Source organism: Phyllostomus discolor, chromosome 1 (assembly GCF_004126475.2).
Source record: "Phyllostomus discolor isolate MPI-MPIP mPhyDis1 chromosome 1, mPhyDis1.pri.v3, whole genome shotgun sequence".
Classification (NCBI taxonomy): Eukaryota; Metazoa; Chordata; class Mammalia; order Chiroptera; family Phyllostomidae; genus Phyllostomus; species Phyllostomus discolor.
The window spans coordinates 158,763,610-158,788,168 of record NC_040903.2 but is presented as its reverse complement, the minus strand read 5'-3'; positions in this window follow the sequence as shown (position 1 = coordinate 158,788,168).

The following is a 24,559-nucleotide window of genomic DNA, read 5'->3' as shown; positions in this document are numbered from 1 at the left end:
GGGATAGAAACAGGATAAATCTCCCTTGCCACAACTCCAAGGGACCTGATTGGCAAATTTGTCATTTCTATAGCCACAACTGTAGGCTCTGTTAGGCTAGAGGTCCTGGTTCCCAAAGGTGTAACATTTCTACCAGGGTGACAGGTAGTATTCAGTTGAACCTGAAACAATGACTGCCACCTGATCACTGTGGGCTCCTCTTGCCAGTGGACCAACTGGAAAAAGAAACACAAAAAAGGAGTTACTTACTAAAGTAATTTAGCCAGGGAATCTGAAGTAAATATGATGAAAAGCGAGGATTCCTGCTTTATATTAGGGGCAGAGAGAAATAGGTCTGGAGCTCTGAGGATTCCCTGATGCACCTCTTAGTCCCTGTGTGCCTAGTGATAACAGTAAGTGAGAAAATGCAGTAAAGGGGCCCAACAGGGGCCAGGGAGCCAGAGGTGCTGGCATTGCAGGGCTGAAGGTCAGTTTCACTCCACTGGGCGAGCAACCTACAACAGTAGAACTTCTGGAGGAGGGTCAGGGAAGGGGAGATGTGAATATCAATTTGGTCCTCAGGATAGATTCAATAGGAGTACCTTTACCCTGTCTCAATGAATTTCTGTTTTAGGAATTTTTTTTTCTTTGTGGTTGAGAAGGTCAATGCTTAGAAGAATCAGAAAGAGATAGAATACAGTGAACTTAAAGTAGGGCACAGGTAACTCTGAGTGACCCAAATGATGGGCTAGACTGTTGTTGGGGCCCTGCTCATACCAGTTGTTCCTACCTGAGAGGACATATGCAGCTTCGTTGGACACTTTCTATACACACCAATAATAGCCTGCCTCAGCCGCCTGCACTGGATGCCTGAGATTTTTCTCCATCCGTGTGAACACACCAGCCTGTAGAAACAGGTAGGACAGAAGTTCCAGAGAGGTAATATCTATTACAATTCTAAAGATGGCCACAAATTCTTTGACACTCCTCCCATCACTGTGTACTTGGACAGACTTTGGTGACTTTCATGGAATGGAAGTGATGCTGCATGATTTCTGAAGCTAAGGTAGAACTAGCCATGCAGATTCTACCTTTTGATCATTTTTCAAACCTTTAGACTTTCAGAATAAGTGGAAGCTGAAGTCATACATAAAAACCAAAGTAAGTGTTCCAGTCGTTGGCTTCAGCTGATGTCAGGCTTTGATTCATCCCAGATCAAGTGCCAGATATGATGAAAGAAGCATCCAAATGATTCTGGTCCCCTGTTTGAGTCACCCCCAGTCACTTGAGTCTTCTTCATTAAGTCTCCAGGTATGGTAAAGCTGAGACAAACCATCTCCAAATTTGTCCTGTCCTAATTTCTGCCCACAGAACTCATGAGCATAATAGAGTGTTTTTTATGCCACTAATTCTTAGGGTGGTTTGTTTCAAGCAATTAACAATCAGAACCTGCCCCTAAGATGGACATTCAACCAATGAGGGGTAGGAGTTGAGAAATAAATACCCCTGCATCTTTATCATTTAAATTCCGATGTGTGTTCTGCAGATCTTCTCAGGGATTTCCCAGGAGGATCAAGTTCCCCTTGTAAACACATCCTTTACTTGCTTCCCTCTCTTCTTTGCTTTACTTCCTCATTCTCTGATTCTGCTTCCTGCAATTCATCTCTTAAACAACTTGCACACAAATACTTGTTTCAGGTTCTGATTTTTCACAAACCCAAACCATAGGTGGATTCTACTTCATTTTGCTATTTCTGTTTTTATTTCTATATGGACCACAATTGTCCCCATGCCATTTATTAAAAACCCATTTTCTCCCCTCTGGCCAATAGTACCACCTCTGTTACACATCAAGTGTTTACTCATAATTATTTTTCTATGATAATTCTATTTCGTTGATTTATTTATCTACCCCTGCCCCAGTATTAAGCCTTTCCATCTGTTAAAACCAGTTCTCTCATCTCTTTTTTTATGCAGGAGAATAAGTGAATATTTGTTTCTGTGTTTATTTTATAATAAATTTGGGGATTTAGACAAAATACACACTGAATTTGCTGTTGGGATGGTATTTAATCTAGAGATAAATTTACAAATAATTGATACCTTTATAATATTGGATGTATTATTGGGTTGGCCAAAAAGTCCGTTTACTTTTTTCCCATAAAATAAAAAACATTTTTCATTTTCACCAACAACTTTATTGATTTGGATATTTTGAGTATGTCGGCTATCTCCACATGGTATAATGTTGATTGTTCTCAATTAATGCCTCAATTTGATCGCTATTGACTTCAACTGGTCTTCCTGGCCGTGGAGCATCATCCAGCGGGAAACCTCTAGCAAAAACTTTGCAAACCACTTTTGACACATTTGATCAGTCACAGGACCTTTGCCATACACTGTACAAATCTTTCCCTGTGCTTCACTTGTATTCTTACCATTCTTGAAATAATAAAGAATAATATGCCAAAATGTATATTTTTTTTCATCCTCAATATTTAAATAACTACACAAAAATTCACCAGTGCTGATTTTCCTTTTTTTTAAATGCATGCTGATACAGAAGCTGTCACAATACAATCTAACAAAATTGTTTTGAATGACATTAAAGACAACTGAGTGCTACTAGAGCCATCTTACAGAAAACAAACCAACCAGGTCTTTTGGCCAGCCTGATAGTTATCAATTGATTGTATGTAACAAATCACCCAAAGTATACTACCTAAAAACAGCAACTACAGATATGTATTATCTCACATAACTTCTGTGGGTCAGGAATTTTGGAGGAGTTTAGCTGAATGGGTTTGACTCCAGGTCTCTCATGACTTTTCAGTCCAAGATTTCATCCAGGACTTCAGTCATCTGAAGACTTGGCTTAGGGGAGGACAGGTTCCCAGGCAGGCTTACTCACATGGGTCTTGGCCAGAGGGCTCAGTTCTATGTAGGTCCCCTACACTGGGTAGCTTCACTGCCTTTGTGACATGATAGCTGGTTTCTCTCAGAGTGATCACAAGAAAGAGAGTGTAAGAAGGAAGTGATGATGCCTTTTAGGACCTAATCACACTATCATATCTACCATATTGTACTCCTTAAAAGCAAGTCACTAAGTCCAACCCACTTAAGAAGAGGATGATTAGAAAGAGAAAGATTGAAGGGAGAAATATCAAAATATTTTAGGACATATTTTAAAAACATTACATTGTGTCTTGACAAGCCCTACTCATAATGTATCTTCTCATATTTAGATTTTCTAAAATTTCAATAAGGATTTGTCATTTTTCATAAAGTCTTAGAATTTTTTTTAGTTTTTTCTGAGCTACATTAAATGAGTTGATGTTTTGCAAATTATACCTTTTAAAGATTGTCATTTTCTATTTCTAACTTTGGCATAGAGGTGCATCTTATTTTTGTATACTAAACATATGCTGACACCTCCTTGCTCTGACCTCTCATCAGTGGGTTTTATAAGAACACAATCGTGTTATTCGTACATTGATGTAGGTCCCAGTAGGAGGTAGATGACACCCTAAAACTGAGTAATTGAAGAGAAATTAACCACATGGTGACTGTTTAAGTGGGCAGCACTTAGGGAAAGCAACAAATCATGTTGTGAAAAACAGAGTTAGTAACTTAGGGAGTGATTGCCATCCCTAGGCCTGCAGAGACAAAGTTGGGGAGTGATTACAGTAAACCTCAGGAAGCACTATATGGGGAGGGAAACCTGGCAGGATTCGTGGTCTCTGTCAGAGGCACAGGGAAGGAACCAGGGAAACAAATAGCCCAGCCCCTCTCTCCTTTCATACTCCAATATTTGACTGGTGTCTCCTATTGGCTGAATTCAAATAAATGCTAGAAAATGAAGACATTGATGCAGTTCACTCAGGCCAGTCTCCTGGAGCACAGAGCAGAATAGAGTAGGTGTAATGAAAAACCCAGGGGGAGATGAAAGGTACTAAGCACAATCTGAAAAAAAAAAAAAAAGCTTTATTTCTTGTTTCCTAATCTCTGTTCCTTCAGATATGAATTAGTTAACATGCCTAATTTTAATAGAAGAAAAAAAGCCAAAATCAAATATATATATATTTTTGGAAAAAATATATATAAAATTTCCCAAATATAATTTATTTAAATCAACAAGATCTGACATCATACACCCTTAGGTACTTAGAGAACCAGCAAGTAAACCTCCAGGCCCCCTAGGATTTATAGAAGGATTTCTATGGAAGTTTACCCAGGAAGTTAAGAACTGTCCAATTTAATATTAAAACTTGGAAAGAGACTAACACAATTCATCACACAATGTCCTATCCCCTATAAGATTGAAAGATCATAGGTAGCAATCACATGGCTGTGTGATAATTAAATCATGTCACTAACAATTGAGTTTCCTTTTTTAGAGATTTTCAGACCACACTAAAAATGTAGCAGTTATAGATGTTTTCTGTGAAATTTCAGCCCATGTGACATGATCATAGGAGGGTTTGAAATATGCAGTCACCATTACAGTATTCTTAGGTTGTCAAATAGTTGGTCTTCCTCCAGGATACCTAAAAGCTTAAGATTGATCTTAGGGTTAACACCACATGGTGGTCTACCAGGATCAGGGTGAATCAATGTCTCTGTCAATGACTTGGAAAGGACTTTCAAGAACATGTCCATCAAATGTAAGATTATTCCTAAATTAAGAGTCACACAGGTTCTGAAAGGCATCAATAGACTTGACATTGATCTTGAGAGAAAGGATTTTTGAAAAAGCTATAATCTAATAGTTATAAATGGTAACTTGTCTGCTTGGATCTTATTATATATATATATATATATATATATATATACACACACCCTACATATACACATGCATGCACATATATACACACACGCACATACACACACACACACATACACAAGTACAACACATGGGGAAATGGTGAGGTGGAAGAATAAAAGGAAATTTCAGGGCCTCCACCTCTTTCTTGCCTGTTATGTATAGTCAGGGTACAGTTAGAGGTATATTTGGGTGCTACGGATGTATTTATGTGTTGACTGACACTTTTTGTAAAGCATGTGGAGAATTGGGATTAAAGATGAAAGGTTATTATTGATTAGATGGAAGGCACATGGACACACTATCAGGAAAGTTTGTAGAAAACTTTCAGGAGAAAATAAAATTTTCAGAAAGTACTGAATGGAATAAATACAGAGAGGTGGACAGACCTGGGGACTCTGGAACTCATTTGTCTTACACTTCCACCATCACTGTTCTTTTACCTCAGAAGGGTTACTTGATTCCTCAAAGCTCCTGTTTTCTTATTTGTAAAATGGTGGTAACAGTTTTACACATATCATAGCATTTTATAAGAGAAGTGGGATAATAAGTGTAAAGAACTTATGGCCTTGCTGGGCATTTGGATCATGCTATGCTAGAGGAAATCCTCCTGTAAGAGGTAGGCTGAAGGTGGTCAGAGACCAGAGGCTGAGGGACAGGCTGAGTGAGGAATCCTAACTCAATAGACATTACAGGCATGGGAGTTATAGAAACTGTGGCTCTGGGAAGCATTCTAAGAATGTCTCTTTGTCACATATTACACCTAACAAGAAGGGGATGAAGAGAATTCAGCCAGGAAGCTGTGGCCAATTTGTAGATGGCACTAATAACATCACTAATAGATCTTTACATATCTTTAGAAGGAATACTTTGATAAACTTCTTAGGCTGAGGAGCAGGAGTAAGGCTCTTATCCCACATACATATAAGAAGGGCATGCTGAAGGAATCACAGATGGTGGATGGCCACTCACCTGCCATCAAATGGAGGGGACCAGTTAGCACAATGACCCACACAACCACTATTTCACTAAATGGGCTGTGCCTTCTTAGAGCAAAGTTGCCCCAATGCTTGGCCTCTTCTCTCAATAAATGCTGTTCCAAGTTGCAAAGAATGTTTGACAAAATTCAAAATTATTATATTTTCCAAAATGCTTCCATGGCTTGGCCTGGCCCTGATCGTATAATACATTTTCCTGAGGCTGGTCAACAACACCCTGACATATTACCCAGATTTCCTGCTGTATCTGCATGGTGCTTGTTCATCCTTTATGAACTGAAGGACATTTTATGGGGAGGGAAGGTAGGAATGAAAATATATAGAAATTAAATACGAATACTTAAAAATGTGCCTCCATTAAAGGAAATTTAGTGAGAGAAGAGAAGGAAATAAATAATTTAGCCTTTGGAAACTATGTCTGTATCTGGGATGTCCAGACTCTTTATTTTCTCAGCAATGCAATCCTACTGTGTGCTTGCTCTCTGAAGAGTCAACATCCAGAAGCTCGAAGGGTGCCTTCACGGCTAACCATGTTATTTTTCGGCACTCTGAGGCACAGAACGGTGTGACTAGGCTAGAAAAGAAGTGATGGTCCTCCAGGCCCCTTTCAGAATCCAAGAACAGGATGAATCCTTCAGAAGGATGTAGCTGCTTGACCAAGATGAGGTGGTGGGAGGGAGGGAAGGCTCGTTGGGACAGCATTGGAAACAGAGGCTCAAAGATCCTTTGCATTGGAGCTTTATTTGTTTTCCCTGTGATTAGGCACTCCTTTTATTTGGTACTCTATGGTTAGTGGTAATAAAAGCTATGTCTGTGCTTATCAGTAGTTACTCGATAAGGCAAAGACTCAGTTGTTCACTAAAAACCAAACCCAAAACTTAACCTTCCAGTGGCTACATTAAGCAATTTTATATTACATTATTAATAATATTTTAAACTATAGTTGACATAAATTATTATATTAGTTTCAGGAGTACCACATAGTAATTTTATACTCTGCATTTTATACTTTATGATGCCTTCACCACACTATGTCTAATAACCACCTATTTCCATACAAAGTTATTGTGATATTACTGACCATATTCCCTGTGTTGTACATTATATCCCTGTGTTCCCCCAAAGTCATAGGTCTACTGTTACTAGAAAATTGAAAATTCACATAAAGCTCCTGAACTTTGGCTCTCTTATCCATAATGTTGAAATGCTGGACTGTGAAAAGAGATTTTCCAAACTTCGTTTTGCAAAGTACCGAAGTTCCTTTTAGGTGCCTCAGTTACCACTGCATGTAGAGTCTCCTGGCACACTTTACCTGAGGCAGCTCTGCTCGTGCCAGTTTTCATGTTAGGGTTAAGATTGTATTTATTAATAGGATCCCACTGCTTAGAAACAAAGTTTGAAGGTATTAGTCTAGACATCCCTTCCGGTTTTGATGCTCTTTAATTCTATTAATTAGGGACTATGGGTATGTATACCTCTGAGATATTGAAGGTTCAGTTCCAGACCACCACAATAAAAAGAGTGCCCTAATAAAGCAAGATGAAATTTTTATGTGGTGGAGGATCTTGCCTTCAACTGGAAAAAGCACATCTGTGAAGCACAATAAATTGGAGTGCAGTAAGATGAGGTATGCCTGTATTTAACCAGCAAACAGAAGGCTAAGGTACGATTCAATTCATGTCTTTGGTAGCATGAGCAGTTTCATGAAAGAAAAGCCTACTGTCCTTTTCATATCCACAGGGGGCCAACATGAAAGAAACAGGCTTAGATTAAAAGAGAGACATTTCTATTTGAATTTAAGGCAAAGACTTTTGACCATCACACAGACAAACAAAGAACATGGAGTAGGTAATCATCAGCCTGGAAGAACTGGGATCCTTTTCTTCACCTGTGGAGTTCATTACCTTGAGCAGTACATCCTGGCCACATGACGAGAGAACTCAATAGCTAGAAAACTGGTGGGAGACAGAGATATCTCATATTTGATGGAAGGATCAATCTAAAACCTAACCAAAGAGGCAGCTCGCTGCAGCCTGATCTCTCTGTGCAGTTCGTTAAAGTTGTCTGGATGCAAGGAACTTGAGCACAGTTATTCAATATGTAAAAGAGGTATCGGTGGTGGTTCTCAAACCTGGCTGCAAATCAAAATCACCTGGAGATCTTTCAAAGCTAGTGTGCTTGGGCCCCACCTCCCACCACTCAAACAGGAATCTTTGTGGAGGGAGTAACTTGTTTGTGGGAGGCAAGTTGCTAGGCTACAAACCACACATGGATAGGTTTACATAACTAAGGAGAGAGCTTGCAGCTGAGTTGGCTTTAGTGTTTCTGTGAAAGCAGGAAGTCCGCTGGGAGACTTGTTGTAGAGAGTGGATGCTGAAAGCCATGGGAGGGTGTTTGTGTGTCAGGAGGAAGAAAATGCAACTAGTGTGGACTGAGTTGCTGTTTGGGAAAGGTTATGATGAAAATGGTGGGAAGTTATAGGAAAGAACATCAAACAAATTTAAAAAGTTCTTGGTAGGATAATAAAGGTCTATTGTGTACTTTCTTAGAGGGTGGCATATAAGAGAGTAAGAATATCAAGAGGGGAAAATGAGAGGAAAGTGAAGAGCAGCTTCACCCTCGAAGGAGCCAGGCATCCCTTGTACAATGAGAGCACAGGTGAAGTAGTAGAGGCTGAAGTCTAGACTGGCTGGGGCCCGAAGCCAGTGAAGGGAGTAAAACTGTAACACAGGGTGCTGCCCAGAGTGATGAAGCTGACCTCAAGTGCAGGAGAACACTCTGCCTTAAGACCAAGCCAGTAAGTAGAGGGATGTGTTCAAGAGGAAGGGACAAAGGAAAATGCCTCCCGAGGAATCAAGAACCTGCTGCCAAAGAAATAACTAAGGGATAACACCTACTTAGTCACCTTCGGGAAGAGAGCTTAATAAGAAAAGACAAGATGGTTTACAGATGCAGGCTGCTCTGGACTCAGAGAGCAAGGAGGTAGGTGATTTTAAAGACCCTTTAAACTTTAAACTTGAAAGTGAAAGGCTTGAGCGGGACTTGTCCAAGCCCAAGGAAGGAGTAGCAATCTCAAGCTTTTAACTTAGTTCCAAGATAAACATTTTTCTGGTGGTTCCTCAAGGAATCCAGGTTTCAATAAGCTGATCTTTCCAAATACAGAAAGAGCAGGAGGGGAATAATGAGTCATGGGCTGCTATTTTCTAGGGAATGTGCTTGCCCCAGTTGGCTGAAATGGTTTACTTAAGAAGGACTTGCATTATTTCTCCTGGAATTTCCTTACAAAATTGGAAGTTGGTAGGTAGCTTAAAGGTGTACAAAGTCCTGCTGAAGTAGGAGAAAATCAATATTTTAGCCATTACTAGCTTTAAAGGGTAGGGGATTCCCTGAGCCTTTCCTTCAAGCACTCTGGCATGGAAACATAATGTGAGCAGAGATTCAGCCTTGCTTCCTCCTGGCCGTGGCCACCTCTTTTTCATTTGCCCTGACATATGCCTCCTGTCACCAGTGTGTCAGAGACCAGCGCTCCCTCATACTGATGTCTGCTTCTTACCACACTAATAGGGACTGAGGTCTCCTGGAAGCAGAACCTTATCCTGCTCTCAAAGAGATAAGCTTCAGAGTATCTTATACATCATAGAAAATGAGTGTATCTCCTGGAAGAAGGCCAAAGTAGTCTCCCAAATAGCTTTGAGGTCACAGTTTCAGCAAGGAGGAATTTCTGCAGTTGGCCTAAGCATCATTCTACACACTGCATTACAACTAATGTAGCTGAGCTGCTGGGAAAATGCACGTTGATTAAAAGAAGTTAAGAATGGGACACATTGACTCTGTATATGTCCAAGAAAAAGGCCCCTAGTTTCTGATTAACACGGTAAGGGCTGCTTTGTGAGTCTTGCATTTTGGCCTTCCAGTGAGTTTTCTTTCACAGAAACAGTTCTTGCTGAGTGAACAGATCACAAGACTTTCTCAGTAATATGTTTCCCTGAAGCTTGAGCATGAAACACATAGTCTGTGTTCAGGATTCTGATAGTATCGCAAGGAACTGGCTGTCAAAACTCTTGTGCTAAATACAATGTGTGGAGAATAAGTGGAATGATTAACCAAAAACTTTAAAAGCACTGCACATCAATATTAGAACAATGGTCTTCCTCATAGTCTTTCAGGGCCATGGTTAGGTGATGTTTGTACAACTTTGTGTCCTATAACAAATTTCTAGATATGAAACAGCATTTCTGCTCCTCATTAGCATCGTATCTTCATTTTTCCACAAAAAGACAGAGCAAGCTTGGGCAATAGTGCTGGAAGTAGCTGGGTGGAGCCACCCAGGAGTGGGGTTAAGGAAACTTAACTTTCTCTGTCTCCAGTCCTAGTTTTCTGTGTATAATCTTCCGAGACCTCAGTCCTCACTCTTCTTAGGATTCCATTAAGATAAGGAAAGCCCCAGTCTTTTCCTGAGTGCTAGGGAGCATGTCTTAGGAGCAGTCAATGGAGTTCATGTCCCTGTCTTCTTGTGTTGCCGTAAGGGAAAGTTCAGGTTGGTTCCAGTAGGTGTTTCAACTCCACTTCTGTTTCCCAATTCTGGCTTCAATAATTCATTCCTAAATTGTTTAAAGGCAAACATGCCACTATTGTTTGTTCCATCAACCACACAGACTAGGCTTGAATGTATCGTGTTCCTAAGAATAATTTTGACTATTCCTTACTAAAGAACTCTTATGATGGCCCTGGCTGGTATGGCTCAATTGGTTGGAACATCATCCAGAAACTGAAACTCTACCCAGTCCAGGCATATACAGGAGGCAACCAACTGATTTTTCCCTCCCATCGATGTTTCTCTCTCTTCCTTCCTCTCCCCCTTTCTCTCTCTCTCTAAAAGTAATGAAAAATGTCCTTAGGTAAGGATAAAATAAATTAAAAAACAAATGATGAAAGGCTCACTCTGTATGCTGCAGTGTTATTTGATGAGCAAAAGGTTTGTATTACGTTGCTCTGCCAACTCTCATTACTTCGTTCACAGAAGACCGCTGCTAGCCAGGAATGCCTCCTCCTCTTGATTCAGTAGTGAATGAAAACAGAAGTTGGAATCTCACCTACTGAGTATGCCTTGAAATATGATGTACAATAAATTATATGGTAACAACCAGATTGTCTGAATGGAACTTGCAGGCTGTCCAAGGGAAAAGCTACTCAAAATGATTTTTTTTTAATGAGGTAGCACTATAGCATGCTAAGACCTGGGTGACCTTGTTCCTGATCTCTGTGTACCCCCTATACTCTGTCCCTATTCAAAGCTATGTCGTGGCTCACAATGACTCAAACTGCTAAAAGAAAAGTCACAACTGTTTTTCTATGTCATGGGTTTTCAGTGATAAACAGAAGTTGATGATAATTTCTCCCCAACAGAGTCTGCTGATAGTTGTCTTGTAGTCTGACCCTCAGTGGGCTTTATCCCACTACAAGAGCTTATATGAAAGTACAAGTTTATCTATTGACTTACTTTCCATTGGTAATGGATCTGTTCCTAGTAACTCATTTTTTTTTCTCTCTGAACTTAACCACTTGCCACTAACTCACTGCTGATCAACAAGGTTCTCTCAGTAGTAGGGATCTATATCTGTATTTCCAACCCAGGATGTAAGAAAGAGGTTATGGTTTCTGTTTTTTCTACATCTCAGGACAAAAGTAATTTCATGCTATAAAATATTATTCATTTTGCCTGGAGAGAGTCAAGCAGCCTGCTAGAATCTTGTGCTTTAATTGAAAATGGTGCAAAAGCTTCTGAGACTATGCAAACTTCTTGACAAATAAGAAACTGTAGGCAAACTACCAATCCAACAGAACTCAATTCAAATTTTATTTCTTGCCATTTTTTTTGGCTGCTTGAGCAAAATAATTACTCATTCTCTCGCCTCAGCACATAAAACTGACATCCTATACTTGCATTAAGGCCTGTTTAAAAATTCCTTAATGATGTTTTAACTTGCAGGATTTCATTTTCATTACTATGAAAGTGTCATCAAATGCCCATTTATTTAATTGGCAATAATAACAACAAGGCTTACTTTAACTGCAGCTGTGTGCCTGCATGTGTGGGTGATGACTGTCTCCAAAATGTCTTTATAATCATCCCTGAAGCAAGTTTGAGGCCAGCTCACTTTTTCTGGAGTCCAGTGGCCAATCAGATACTTTGTGATAGAGAAAACATGTCATTCCAGGAATAATTATATTCTGCCTTCCCTCTTTCTTGACCTCATCCAAGCCACCTTCAGGCCAGTCAGGGATCTGCATATGATTTAAAAACAAACAACACAACAAAATACTTTGCAGTTGTACTTCCACAGTCCTCCAGGAGCTAGATGATGAACTAAGACCAGAACCTAGTTCTATATAGTCATGAATTTTAATAGAGGCATTTGAAATTCAAAGGGAACATTTTACTTACACCCAGCCTCACTCAAGCTGGAACATTTCTTAAAAAAAAAAAAAGGCACTTCCAGACTTTAACTTGGATAAAAGAATCATGTTATTAACTCTTTAAAACTGTATTGGGTTGGCCAAAAAGTTTGTTTAGTTCGTTTTCCTGTATGATGGCTGTAATGGTGCTTAGTTGTCTCTAACTTCATTTGAAACAATTTTGTTAGATTGTATTGTGACAGCTGTCATATCAGTGTGCATTTAAAAAAAACATTAAAATTGGTAAATTTTTTTGTGCAGCCATTTTAATATTTATTAGTATGTATCTCTCTGAATGTAATGAAGATACACAACATTTTTGATGTATTATGTTTTATTATTTCAAGAAAGGTAAAAATGCAATTGAAATACAAAAAAAAAATTTGTGCCGTGTTTAGAGAAGGTGTTGTGACAGATCAAGCACGTCAGAAGTGGCTTGTGAAGTTTCTTGGTACTGTTGAATTCAGCTAAATAATTCTTTGCTGTGGGACTGTCTTATGCATTGGAAGAAAAATGTTTAGCAGTACCCCTGGCCTCTACCCACTAGGAGCCAATAGTGGAGGTAGCTGAGATACTCAGAATATCCAAATCAATAAAGTCATTGGTGAAAATGAAAAATGTGTCTTTTATGGAAAAAAATGTAACAGACTTTTTGGCCAACCCAGTAGATATTCCTTTTGCATTTCCTGCTGAGCAGGTCTGAAGCCCCAACTCAGAGTTTTGGATTAGTTTTCAGACGTGGTGGTCATAGCACCACAGAGGCTACAGCAAGACTCATTGATTTCTCAGCAGTTCTACTCTTATCCAGCCAAGAGCTTCTAGTGTTCCTGATGCGTTACATCCATGCTTTTCCTATGCCCTCAGACCGGAAAAGTAATGAAATTAGGAAAGTACATTTATTAGCTGATCAGTGACTTCAGACCACAGACGTGACAGTCGCAGCAGCTTCTTTCCCAAACGAGGTTGGGAAGCAGATGCTCATAGTCAGCCCTTGGAGGGCCCAGTGCTTTCCTGATTTCCTACCCAAACGGGGAAATATCCTTTCCAGAGCCAAATGTCTTAAAATGAGGCCTTTTATCATAGGCCCTGTCCTCAGTGTTTTCAGTGGGTAAAAGAAAGATTGATGGTTTATCTCAATTTTTCCAAATGCCACATTATTAAGGTTACAGAATTCTGTATAATCAAGTAGGTAGGTATCCATCTCCAAAAGACCAAAACAATATGGAGGCGAAAAGTTATCCTTTTATGAATTTCATTTGAGTATTTTATGTGTGTGTGGTTGTGTGTGTACATATATAATCCTATTATATATACATATATAATCCATATACCCATGCATGCAACCTGACCATATATACATGCATACATGTGTATGCCATTACATAATCAGATTATAACCAAATCTATGTATAAATAATAAAATCTTATATGTAATCAAACTTGTATATATAATTAAATCTTATGCATAATCAAAGTATATATAAAATCAAAATTTACACATGAAAATACGTTATATATGCATATGTAATCAAATATAATCAAATTTATATATTAATATATGTGTATGTTAACATTTCACATATTTGTAACATTAGTTTAGCCATCTCATTTTACATTGTTCTTAATGCACTTTAAATGTTCTTAACCTCACTGACTTCATAAAATAAGGTAGGCTTTTAGACCCTTTCTATCGTAACAGCCCTCACCCCACAAGTCAGCAAACCTATGTGTAGATGCTATTAAGTCTAAGTAAAACCATTCCTGTAATGTAAAAATATTAAGGGAAAATAACCAAAACATGGGCCCGATAAGCATAGTGCAACATGGGCTTGCATTAGGATGCATTCATCAAACCATAAGCTAAGCCTCTTAGAACAGTGGATCATAGTTGTTTCTATGTTTCAAGAATTCAATGTTATATTAAAGCAAATAACTAATAACCTCAAAATATTTAAGATTTTTCTTTCTTTAATGCACTGCTAGCTAACCTTATAGCAAACACTTGCTGCCATTTTCATACATTTATCCTTAAAGGGACCTAGCCTCCTCTTCTATCAAGGAGCTCTGAATAGACTTAGGTAAGAATTCAAATTCTTACTATGATGGCTCAATTCATATTTGTCTACTAGACATATACTATTTATGCTCACATGATTATACCATCTAAAGTATTTTATCCTTATAGAGTCTCTGATTCTTTAGCTATTTCCACAGATTCACTTAAGTCAAAGGACTCATTATTATTCCATCCTGATGATTTAAAGAAACTATATCCACCTTTGCTTTGGGTAAGTTCCAAAAACAAAGTGTGCTTACTGTCCTGGGATTTTGTCATTACTGCAATATCAGAGAGTCTTTTCAATGGTGTTATTTCTGGCTTAAACATAAAATACTTATACAGATCTCAAGATTGCTGGTATTTCCATATTGATGAACCCTCCCAAGAAATACAAGGTCTGTCCCAGAAGGTATCCAGCCATGTAATATGAAAAATAGAGACATTTATTGAAGAAGGTACAAGATACAAGAAACATAGTACACAGGAAAATGACACCCAGACCCCCTTAAAGTTGGCACCTTGGGATCTCACATAGTTCTCCCAATTGCATTAGGGCTGCTCCATTGTATTTTTTCCTGTATCTCATCAACATTCTGAAATATCTTCCCTTTCAAAGGTGATTTTAGTTTTGGGAAAAGCCAAAAGTCACAGGACACCAAATCTGGACTGTAGGGTTGCTGAGTCACCTGGGTGATGTGACGTTTTGACAAAAAACTCTGCATGAGATGTGATACACAAACAGGCAAGTCGTCGTGATGAAGCTGCCTATCACCAGTTGCCCATAGCTGCAGCCTTCTGAATCGTCAGAATGGTTTCCACAGAGAAAAGTTCAAGTGTAATGCAAACTTTGATGTAGATTCGTTGCTCTACTCATTCAGTCATTTTGAATGTGACAGCCACACTGTACACATGTTCACTCAACAGCTAAGCCCCCACTGACCAGTACAGTGAAGTCACCATTGTTCAGACCACTCTCCTTGGCTGCCAGGTTACATCAATGTCATGCACAATGTGCATGCACATCATGCACAATGTCATTCTCATTATATTAACAATGGCTGGACTTTTTCCGGACACACCTTGTATGGTTAAGGTATGACTGAATATATTGTACTTATAGGCTAACACCATTTCCATCATGTCTGTGGAAGAGTAGGGGATTCATTCTTAATTATTTTAGGCAAATTACAGGATTAGACTTCCAAATACATACAAGAGTTAACTCCGGGCTGTAATTAACAATCATAGAAATGGATAGAGATATCAGGTGATAGAGTCAATACATTTGACCACTTAGTGTCAGGAGCTAGAGCATCTATTTTCTAGCCTCAAATAAGTTTTGGTGGAATCTTAGGGTTATCTTGATAGATAGCTAGATAGACAGATAGATAGAGCCATCTGCAAATAATGATAGTCTTACCTTTTCCTTTCCAACTTGGATGCATTTTACTTCTTTTTCTTATCTGATTTCTGTGCCTAGACTTCCAATACTATATTGAATAAAAAGTAGTGAAAGTATACATCCTCGTCTTGTGTTTGATCTTAAGGAAAATGTATTTAGCTTTTCCACACTGAGTGTGATGTTATCTGTGAGTTTGCCATATATGGCCTTTACTATGTGGAAGTATGTTCCCTCTAGTCCCAATTTGCTGAGAGTCTTTACCATAAATAGATGCTGGATCATGTTAAATGCTTTTTCTGCATCTATTTATATAATCAAATGATTTTTATACTTCATTTTGTTTATGTGGTATAGCACATTGATTTGCAGATATTGAACCAATTTTGCATCCCAGGAATAAATACCATACCATCCTGGCATATGATCTTTTTAATGTATTGCTGGATTTGGTTTGCTAATATTCTCCTAAGAAATTTTACATTTCTTTTTATCAGAGATATTGGCCTATACTTTTCTTATATTTTTATAATGTCTTTGTTTGATTCTGGACTCAGAATAATGCTGGCCTCATAAAATGATCTTGGGAGTCTTCCCTCCTCTTGAATATTTTAGAAGAGTTTGAGAAGGATACGTGTTAAGTCTTTGATTGTTTGGTAAAATTCACCTGTAAAGCCATCCAGCCCAGGACTTTTGTCTGTGGGGAGGTTTTGATTACTGATTTAATTTCGTTGATATTTATTGGCCTGTTCAGATTTTCTGTTTCTCTTCATTCAGCCTTGGAAGAGTGTATGTTTCTATGAAATGATCAATTTCTTCCAGATTATCCAATTAATTGGCATATAACTATTCATAGAATTTCCTTATAAACATTTGTATTTCTGTGTTATCTGTTGTCACCTCTCTTTCATTTCTGATTTTACTTACTTGAGCCATGTCCTCTTTGCGGGGGGGGTGGTGTCTAGCTACAAGGTTTATCAATTTATTTATCTTCAGCTCTTGGTTTCATTAATATTTTCTATTGTTTTTAGATTCTATTTCCTTTATTCATAATCTGATCTTTATTATTTCCTTCATCTATTCAGTTTGAGCTTTGTTTGTCTTTTCCTAGTTCTTTAGGTATAAGTTTAAGTTGTTTATTTGAGAACCTTCTTGTTTTTTGAGGTAGGTCTGTATCGCTATGAATTTCCCTCTTAGAACTGTTTTCGCTGTCTCCCATAGATTTGGGTCATTGTATTTTCATTCATTTCAATCATTTTCATTCATTGCATTTTCATTTGTCTCAAGTAGCTTTTGATTTCTTCCTAGATCTTGCTATTAACCCATTCATAGTTCAGTAGCATGTTATTAAGCCCCCATGTTTTGGTGTGTTTTTCAAATTTCTTCTAGTTTCATACCATTATCAGGGAAGATGCTTAATGAATTTCAGCTTCTTAAATTTTTTGAGATTTGTTTTCTGACATAACATGTGGTTTATCCTGGAAAATGCCCTATGTTCACTTGAAAAGAATGTATATTCTGCTGCTTTGGGGTGAAATGTTCCAAAAAAAATCAATTAAATCCATCTGATCTAATGCATGATTTAAGACTATTGTTTTCTCACTAATTTTCTGTCTGGATGATCTACCCATTGATATCCATGTGGTGTTAAAGTCCCCTATGCTTACTGTACTATTGATCTCTCCCTTCATGTCTTTGACATATTTGCTTTATATATTTAGGTGCTCTTACATTGGATGCATTAATGCTTACAAAAGTCTAACTGGCTTCAACTACAGTGGATGAGATGTTGTGCATTGGGCTGATGCCATGGAATGGGAGTCACTTTCTACTGCCAGCCAAGGCCACCCTTCAGGAGTGTCATTTGTGAAGTTGGTTGGGTGGTGATCTGGTGTGGTTTGGAGCCAGCCACCACATGTCTTGCTTCTAGAGTCTCTGGGGAGGGGCTCTGGTGCATGTCAAGTTCAGTTTCCTCTTCTGCCCAACTTGGGGCCATCTGATGGGAGTTACAAAGTGATCTGTGGTTAGTTGCCACTTGTGTGGACTTGGAGGCACTTGGGAGAAGCTATTTAGTGGATTGATTCGGGCTGTCACCAGTTTTGGGCTTGTGACTCTTTGGTGAGTACCACAATGTGAGCTGAGGCCAGCTGCTACTTGTGTGTGGCCACTTGTGTATGGCCATTTAGTTGAGGCTACATTCCAAGCTTAGACTGGCCACTGCTCATGTCATACTTGGAGCTAGTTGCTAGGAATAACAATGCTAATGGAGAACAGTCTCCATTTGTGCCAGGCTTGGCATGGCTTAGCAAGAGGTCCAGGACACACTAAGGCCAGCCACTGCTTGTTTGAGGTTTGTGGATCTTTGAGAGATTTTAGGAATGTCCTCATGATCTGAGGCAGATTGCTTGTGTGGAAAAGTGACTGAAAGAGGATGGGCTGCACTGCTATTTGAGTGGGGTGGGTTTCATGGAATTACCACATCAGGTCAAATAATTTAGCCAGATTAACAGAGAGCTCAGATTTGGTGCATTCCTGTGCCAGGCTGGATGGGTCAGGGAAGCAAATAACACAGGAACAGTGATGCCTGGCATCACTTCCACCCCTGGAAAAAACTGTCCCAACTGCTGCCCCTCCAGCTGTTATCCTGAAGCTAGTCAATTTAGTTCCTCCCTAAAAGTCACTGGCACTTTTTGAGCTTCTGCCTCTGTACTGGAGTCCAGGGTAAATGAATTTACGGGCTAATGAGTCTGTGCTCCAGGCCCTTTAAGATCTCCAGCCACCGATCTCTCCAGAAATCACCCCCTACTGGATTCAGATGAACTCCACAGTGGTTCAGATGAACTCCACAGCCAGATGTTATGGGAGCTACTCTTCCAGGCAATGGAGCCCTGAGCAGGGGACCTCAGTGTGTGGATAGGACTCCTCACACTTGCTCCTCAGTGGGAATCTTCACAGCTAAGATATCCCTCCTGCCTTTTTTTTGTTATAATATATCCCTCCTGATTTTGAATCATGACACCGTGTATTTGAACCTATCTATTTTATGTCCATGCCTTTCCTATTAGTCTTGGTGTGGCTCTTTTTTTATATCTTTAATTATAGGACTTCCATTCACCTAGTCTTCAGGTGGTTCTCAATGATGGTCATTCTATAATTTCATTGTAATTTTGATGCAGCCATGAGAGGATGCAAACACTGCATTTAAAATCTGAAAATGCTAAGCCTCCAGCTTTGTTGTTTTTCCTCAAAATTACTTTGCATATTTTGGGTCTTTTGTGGTTTCAAGTGAATTTATGATTGTTTTTTCCCATTTCTATAAAACATACTATTGGAATTTTTTATTTTGGTACATTTATGTATGTCATATGATTGCCATTGTAGTGATATTTATCATATTATATAATTATAGTACAATATTATTGTCCATATTCATTATACTGTGCACTAGATCTCTGTGGTTTATTTACTTCCCATTAAAAGTTTGTACTCTTAAACATCATCATTTGTACACCACCAATCTCCTGGGGTTTTTTTTTTACTTTGTTTTTTACAAGTTTGACTTTTTTAGATTCCATATGTAAGTGATATCATACAGCATTTGTCCTTCTCTTTCTGACTTATCTCATTTAGTATAGTGTTTCCAATGTCCATCCATGTTGTCTCAAATGGAAGATACCCTCCATCATCACAGCTGACAAATATTCCATCATGTAACATCTTTTTTTCATTCATTTATCCATTGCTGGACATTTGGGTTGTTTCCATATCTTTTTATTGTGTACTTTTTTTGATATAATAAAAAAAAACAGTCATTAGTCTTTGCCAAGACTAATATCAATGAGTTTCTTTTCTACCTTTTCCTTTTGGAGTTTTATACTGGTTTTGATTCCTTTCAAGTTAATTTTCATTAGTGGTGTTAAATAGGGGTTCAATTCCCTTGTTCTGTGTGTGTTCCTTTAATTTTTCCTTGTACCATTTGTTGAAGAGGCTCTCTTTTCTCCATTTGGTGTTCTTGGCTCCCTTGTTGAATATCAGTTGACAGTAAATGCTAAAATTTAAGTCTTTGCTCCCTATTCTATTGTATCGGTTGATGTATCTATTTTTGTGCCAGTACCATACTATTTTTATTACTATGGCTCTGATCTTATAAAAGTTTCCATACAACCCAAAGCCACCTACAGATTCAATGCAATCCCCATCAAAATACCAAAGGCACTCTTCATAGAAATAACAGAAACACACCTAAAATTTGTGTGGAATCTCAGAAGACCCCAAATAGCTAAGCAATACTAAGGAAAAAAAAAAACAAATTTGGAGGTATCTGCCAGATTTTATGCTATTGGAATTTTGACAGAGGTTATATTGAGTCTGTAGATCAATTTGGGTACTATGGACATTATAAAAATATTATTTCAATCCACGAACATGGGATTTTTTTCTACTTATTTTATTTTTATCAGTATTTTATAGTTTTCAGTGCACTAGTTTCCTACCTAATAGGTTAAATTTATTCCTAATTGCTTTCTTCTCTTTTTTGCTATTGCAAATGGGTTTTCCTTTCCAGATAGTTTATTGTTAGTGTATAGAAATGCAACTGATGTTTATAGTTGATTTTGTATCCAGAAACTTTGCTGAATTTGTGTGTTAGCTCTAACAGGCTTTTTGTAGAGTCTTCAGGGTTTTCTACATAATAAGACTAAGCCATTTGCAAACAAAGATGACTTTACTTTTTCCTCTCCAATTTATATGCCTTTTATTTTGTTTTAATACCTAATTTCTCAGTACTATGTTACATGAAAGTGGTGAGAATGGGCATCCTTGCCTTGTACAGACATTAGATAAAAAGCTTTCAGCTTTTCAAAATTGAGTATAATGTTATCTGTGAGCTTTTCCTTAACGCCTTTATTGTGTTGCAGTAAGAACACAATAGAAAATTTCTACATATATCTGATTTGTCGAGAGTTTCATTATGAAAGGTTATTTAATTTTGTGAAGTGCTTTCCCTATAATTTTTGAGATTATCATATAATATTTACCTTTCATTCTGTTAATGTGGTTATCATACTTAGTGATCTGCATATGTTGAAGAAGTCATTCATCTAAGGGATAAATCACACTAAATCTCAGTGTATAATCCTTTTAGTTTTCTGTTGAATTCACTTTGCTGATATTTGGTTGGGGATTTTTGCATCTCTTCATCAGACATGTTGACCTATAGTTTTATTGTCTTGTGGTCTATGTATCTAGCTTGGGTATCAGAATAATGGTGGCAGGATAAAATGAGCTTGGAAGTGTTGCCTCTTTATTTTGGAAGAGTTTCAAAATGATTGGCATTCTTTAAACATTTGATAGGATTCACCAATGAAGCCATATCATCCTGGGCTTTTCTCTATGGGGTTGTTTTTTTTTCTTTTTCTTTCTTTCTTTTTTTAATTAGTGATTCAATATCCAATATCCTCTTTTGTTACTGGTCTCTTCAGACTTTTCTATCTTTTAAAAATTTATTCTTGGTAGGATATACATTTCTAGAAATTTACCCGTTTCTTTTAGGTTATCAATTTGTTAGTGTGTAGTTGTTTATAATAGTCCCTTACAATCTTCATTATTTCTATGACATCGGTTGTAGTGTCACCTCTTTCACTTCTGAATTTGACTCTTCTTTGGTTTTTTTCTTACTCTAGCTAAGGGTTTGTCAATTTTATCATTATAGAAAATCAACTTTTAATCATTATTATTTTTCTACATTTTATTTATTTCTGCTCTATCTGTATTATTACCCTCCTTCTGATAATGTTAGGCCAAGTTATCCTTTTACTAGTTCACTGAGGTATAATCAAGGTTGTTTGAGAACTTTCTTCCATTTAATGTTGAAATTCATTGCTATAAACTTCCCTTTTAGTACTTCTTTTGCTGCATCCCATAAGTTATAGTATGTTGTGTTTCTGTTTTTATTAGTCTCAAGATATTTTGTTTCCCTTTTGATTTCTTCTTTAAACCAATAGTTCTTCAAAACTGTGATTAATTCCACGCATTTGTTAGTTTCTCTATTTTCCTTTTGTTATTGATTTATAATTGCATTCCATGTGATTGGATAAGATGCTTGAAATGATTTCATTGTTCTTAAATCTGAGACTAGTTTTTTGACCTAGTGTGTGATCTATCCTAGTGAATGTTCCATGTGAGAACATGTGTTCTGCTGGGTAAAATGTTCTGTATTCGGATCATTTGATCTATAATATTGTTCAAGTCTGCTGTTTCCTTATTGATATTCTGTCTGAATTGTTGAAAACAATATATTGAAGTCTCCTTCTATCCTTGTATTGTTATCTATATGTGCCTTCAGATCTATCAATGTCTATTATATATATAATGGATGCATATATTTATAACTGTTATATTTTCCCGGTGATTTAACACTTTTATCATATGCAATTATCTTCTTTGTCCTGTGACATTGTTATTTTAAAACTTATTTTCTCTCATCTAAGTAGCAATCCCTGCTCTCTCTTGGCTACCACCCCTTCACTTTCAGCCTGTGTATCCTGAAACCTAAAGTGAGTTCTTATAAACAGCATTTGGTTAGATATTATTTTTAACAAACTTATCTACTCTATATTCTTTGATTGTTAAATTTAATCCAATTATTTTCTTTCCGGACTTTGGATATATCACCTCAGTCTTTCTGGCCTACAAGGTTTCTGCCAAGAAATCTGCTGAGTCCTGTGGGGTTAACTTGTATGTGGTCAACCATGTGTCTCTTGCTGCTTTAAACCACTCTCTTTGTCTTTGCATTTTGACAACTTAGTTATAATTCCTCTCTATGAAGACCTCTTTACATTCTACCCATGTAGATCCTTTAGGCTTGATGAATCTGTATGTCCTTTTTTCTCCACAGATTTGGGATGCTGGTAGTCATTATTTTTTTTTAATAACATATCTACCCCTTTCTCTCTCTCCTCCTTTTTGGACTCCCAAAATGTGTGTGTGTGTGTGTGTGTGTGTGTGTGTGTGTGTGTGTGTTCATTTACTGTTATTCTATAAGTTCTATAGACTTTCTTCATTCTTTTTCATTCTCTTTCATTTTTGTTTCTCTGACGTGATAATCTCTAATGATTTGTCTTTGAGTTTGCTGATTTTCCCTCCTGCTTGATTGTGCCTGCTGTGCAAGCTCTCTGTTGATTTCTGGAGTTGTTGTTTAGCCTTTGTACTCATCAGCTCTAGAACTGCTACTAGTTTTTTCTTATAGTTTCTCTTTCTTTATTGAATTTCTTATTTTGTTCACATCCCTTTTTTAACTTTATTTTAATTGTTTATCAGTGTTCTCTTGTAATTCACTGAGCTTTTGAAGATGATTATTTTTAATTTGTCAGTTATTCCACAGATCCGTATTTCTTTAGGGCCAGTTACTACAGCTTTATTTAGTTCCTTTGGTGGAGTTGTGTTTCCCCGACTTTTTATGATGCTTGTGGCCATGTGTTGGTATCTACACATTTGAATAGTCATCTCTCCCAGTCTCTATAGACTGGTGTCAGCATGAAAGCCCTTCACAAGTCATACTGGCCAGAAATTCTGGCAGAATGGTTGGTGGAGTTCACAGGTGGGCTGACTGACTGGGTCCATGCAGGCCTAATGCCAGGGTCTGTGTGTGGGTAGGTCCAATGCTAGGGTCCATGAGTGGACATCATGGGGTCAGTGTGCATGGGAAGGCAGGGCTGGTGCCAGGGTCCACGGGTAGGAAGATATCCTGCCAGGGAGTCACAGTCCAGCTGTTGTGATCCATGTGCTAATTTTTGAGAGTCCTCACCCTTGTCTATGTTTGTAGCCGCCCCAAGGAAATTTAGCCATGCCAATTCCCTCAGTGATCTGGGTGAGGCACAACAGAGGCAGGCCTGTCAGGCAGCTTCCCAAAAGTCTGAAGGTGTTGGATGTTCATTTTTCTCTCTACTCCATGGGAGAACTATGGGCAGAAGGAAGCATCCTTGGTGCTGTGCTATTTTGGGTTAGGGTACAGGTGAGATTAGCAAAGTGAAACAGTTCTTCTTAATCTTTTTAATGCATTTTTTCTAATTTCAGTGCTCTGCTTGGGTGTGTAATTAGTCACCTGGATTTCAGAACTCTCTCATGAAGGTATATTCATGGGTGGTTTTAATGTTGTGTTAAATTTGTATAATGGACCTGTACTATTCAAACCTATGTCATTGAAGAGTCAACTATATACCCAAAATATTCATAACATGTATTCTAACAAATACTTACATGTTGATGGTCATAGAAGCACTATTGAGAATAGCCAAAAAGTATAAAAAAGCAACTCAAGTGTTCATTAAACAGTGAATGGATAAACAATATGGAGCACATCTATACAATGGAATGTCATTCAGCCACAAAAGGAAAATAAAGTGCTGATACATGCTATAACTTGGGTGAACCCAGAAAACATTATGCTAAATAAAAGAAACCAGATACAATAATCACTTATTGCATGATTTCGTTCATACAAACTATATAGAATGCCCCCTATTCTCTGCTCCTGAGCAAAGGGAGACAGAGAGGCAGTTCAATTAGTTTACCTGGAACACCATCCCAAAGCACTGTTACCCTCACTGTGGTTTGTAAAATAAGTGTCCATAGTACAAAAGTGAATTCCTTCAGTCAGCTGAAGTCTGAACAGACTGGATTTGTCTAGTGCATTCTATGAAAAACTTCTTTGGTGTGCAGGTCTTCGTTTCTTCATACTAAGGCCCTAAAGGGGTTTGTTTCCAAATGTATAGCTCCACTTGGAGGCTAGATTTGTTGCAGCTTTTACTTTAAAATTCTTGATAACTTTCCCTTCAAGTGCTTTGCTT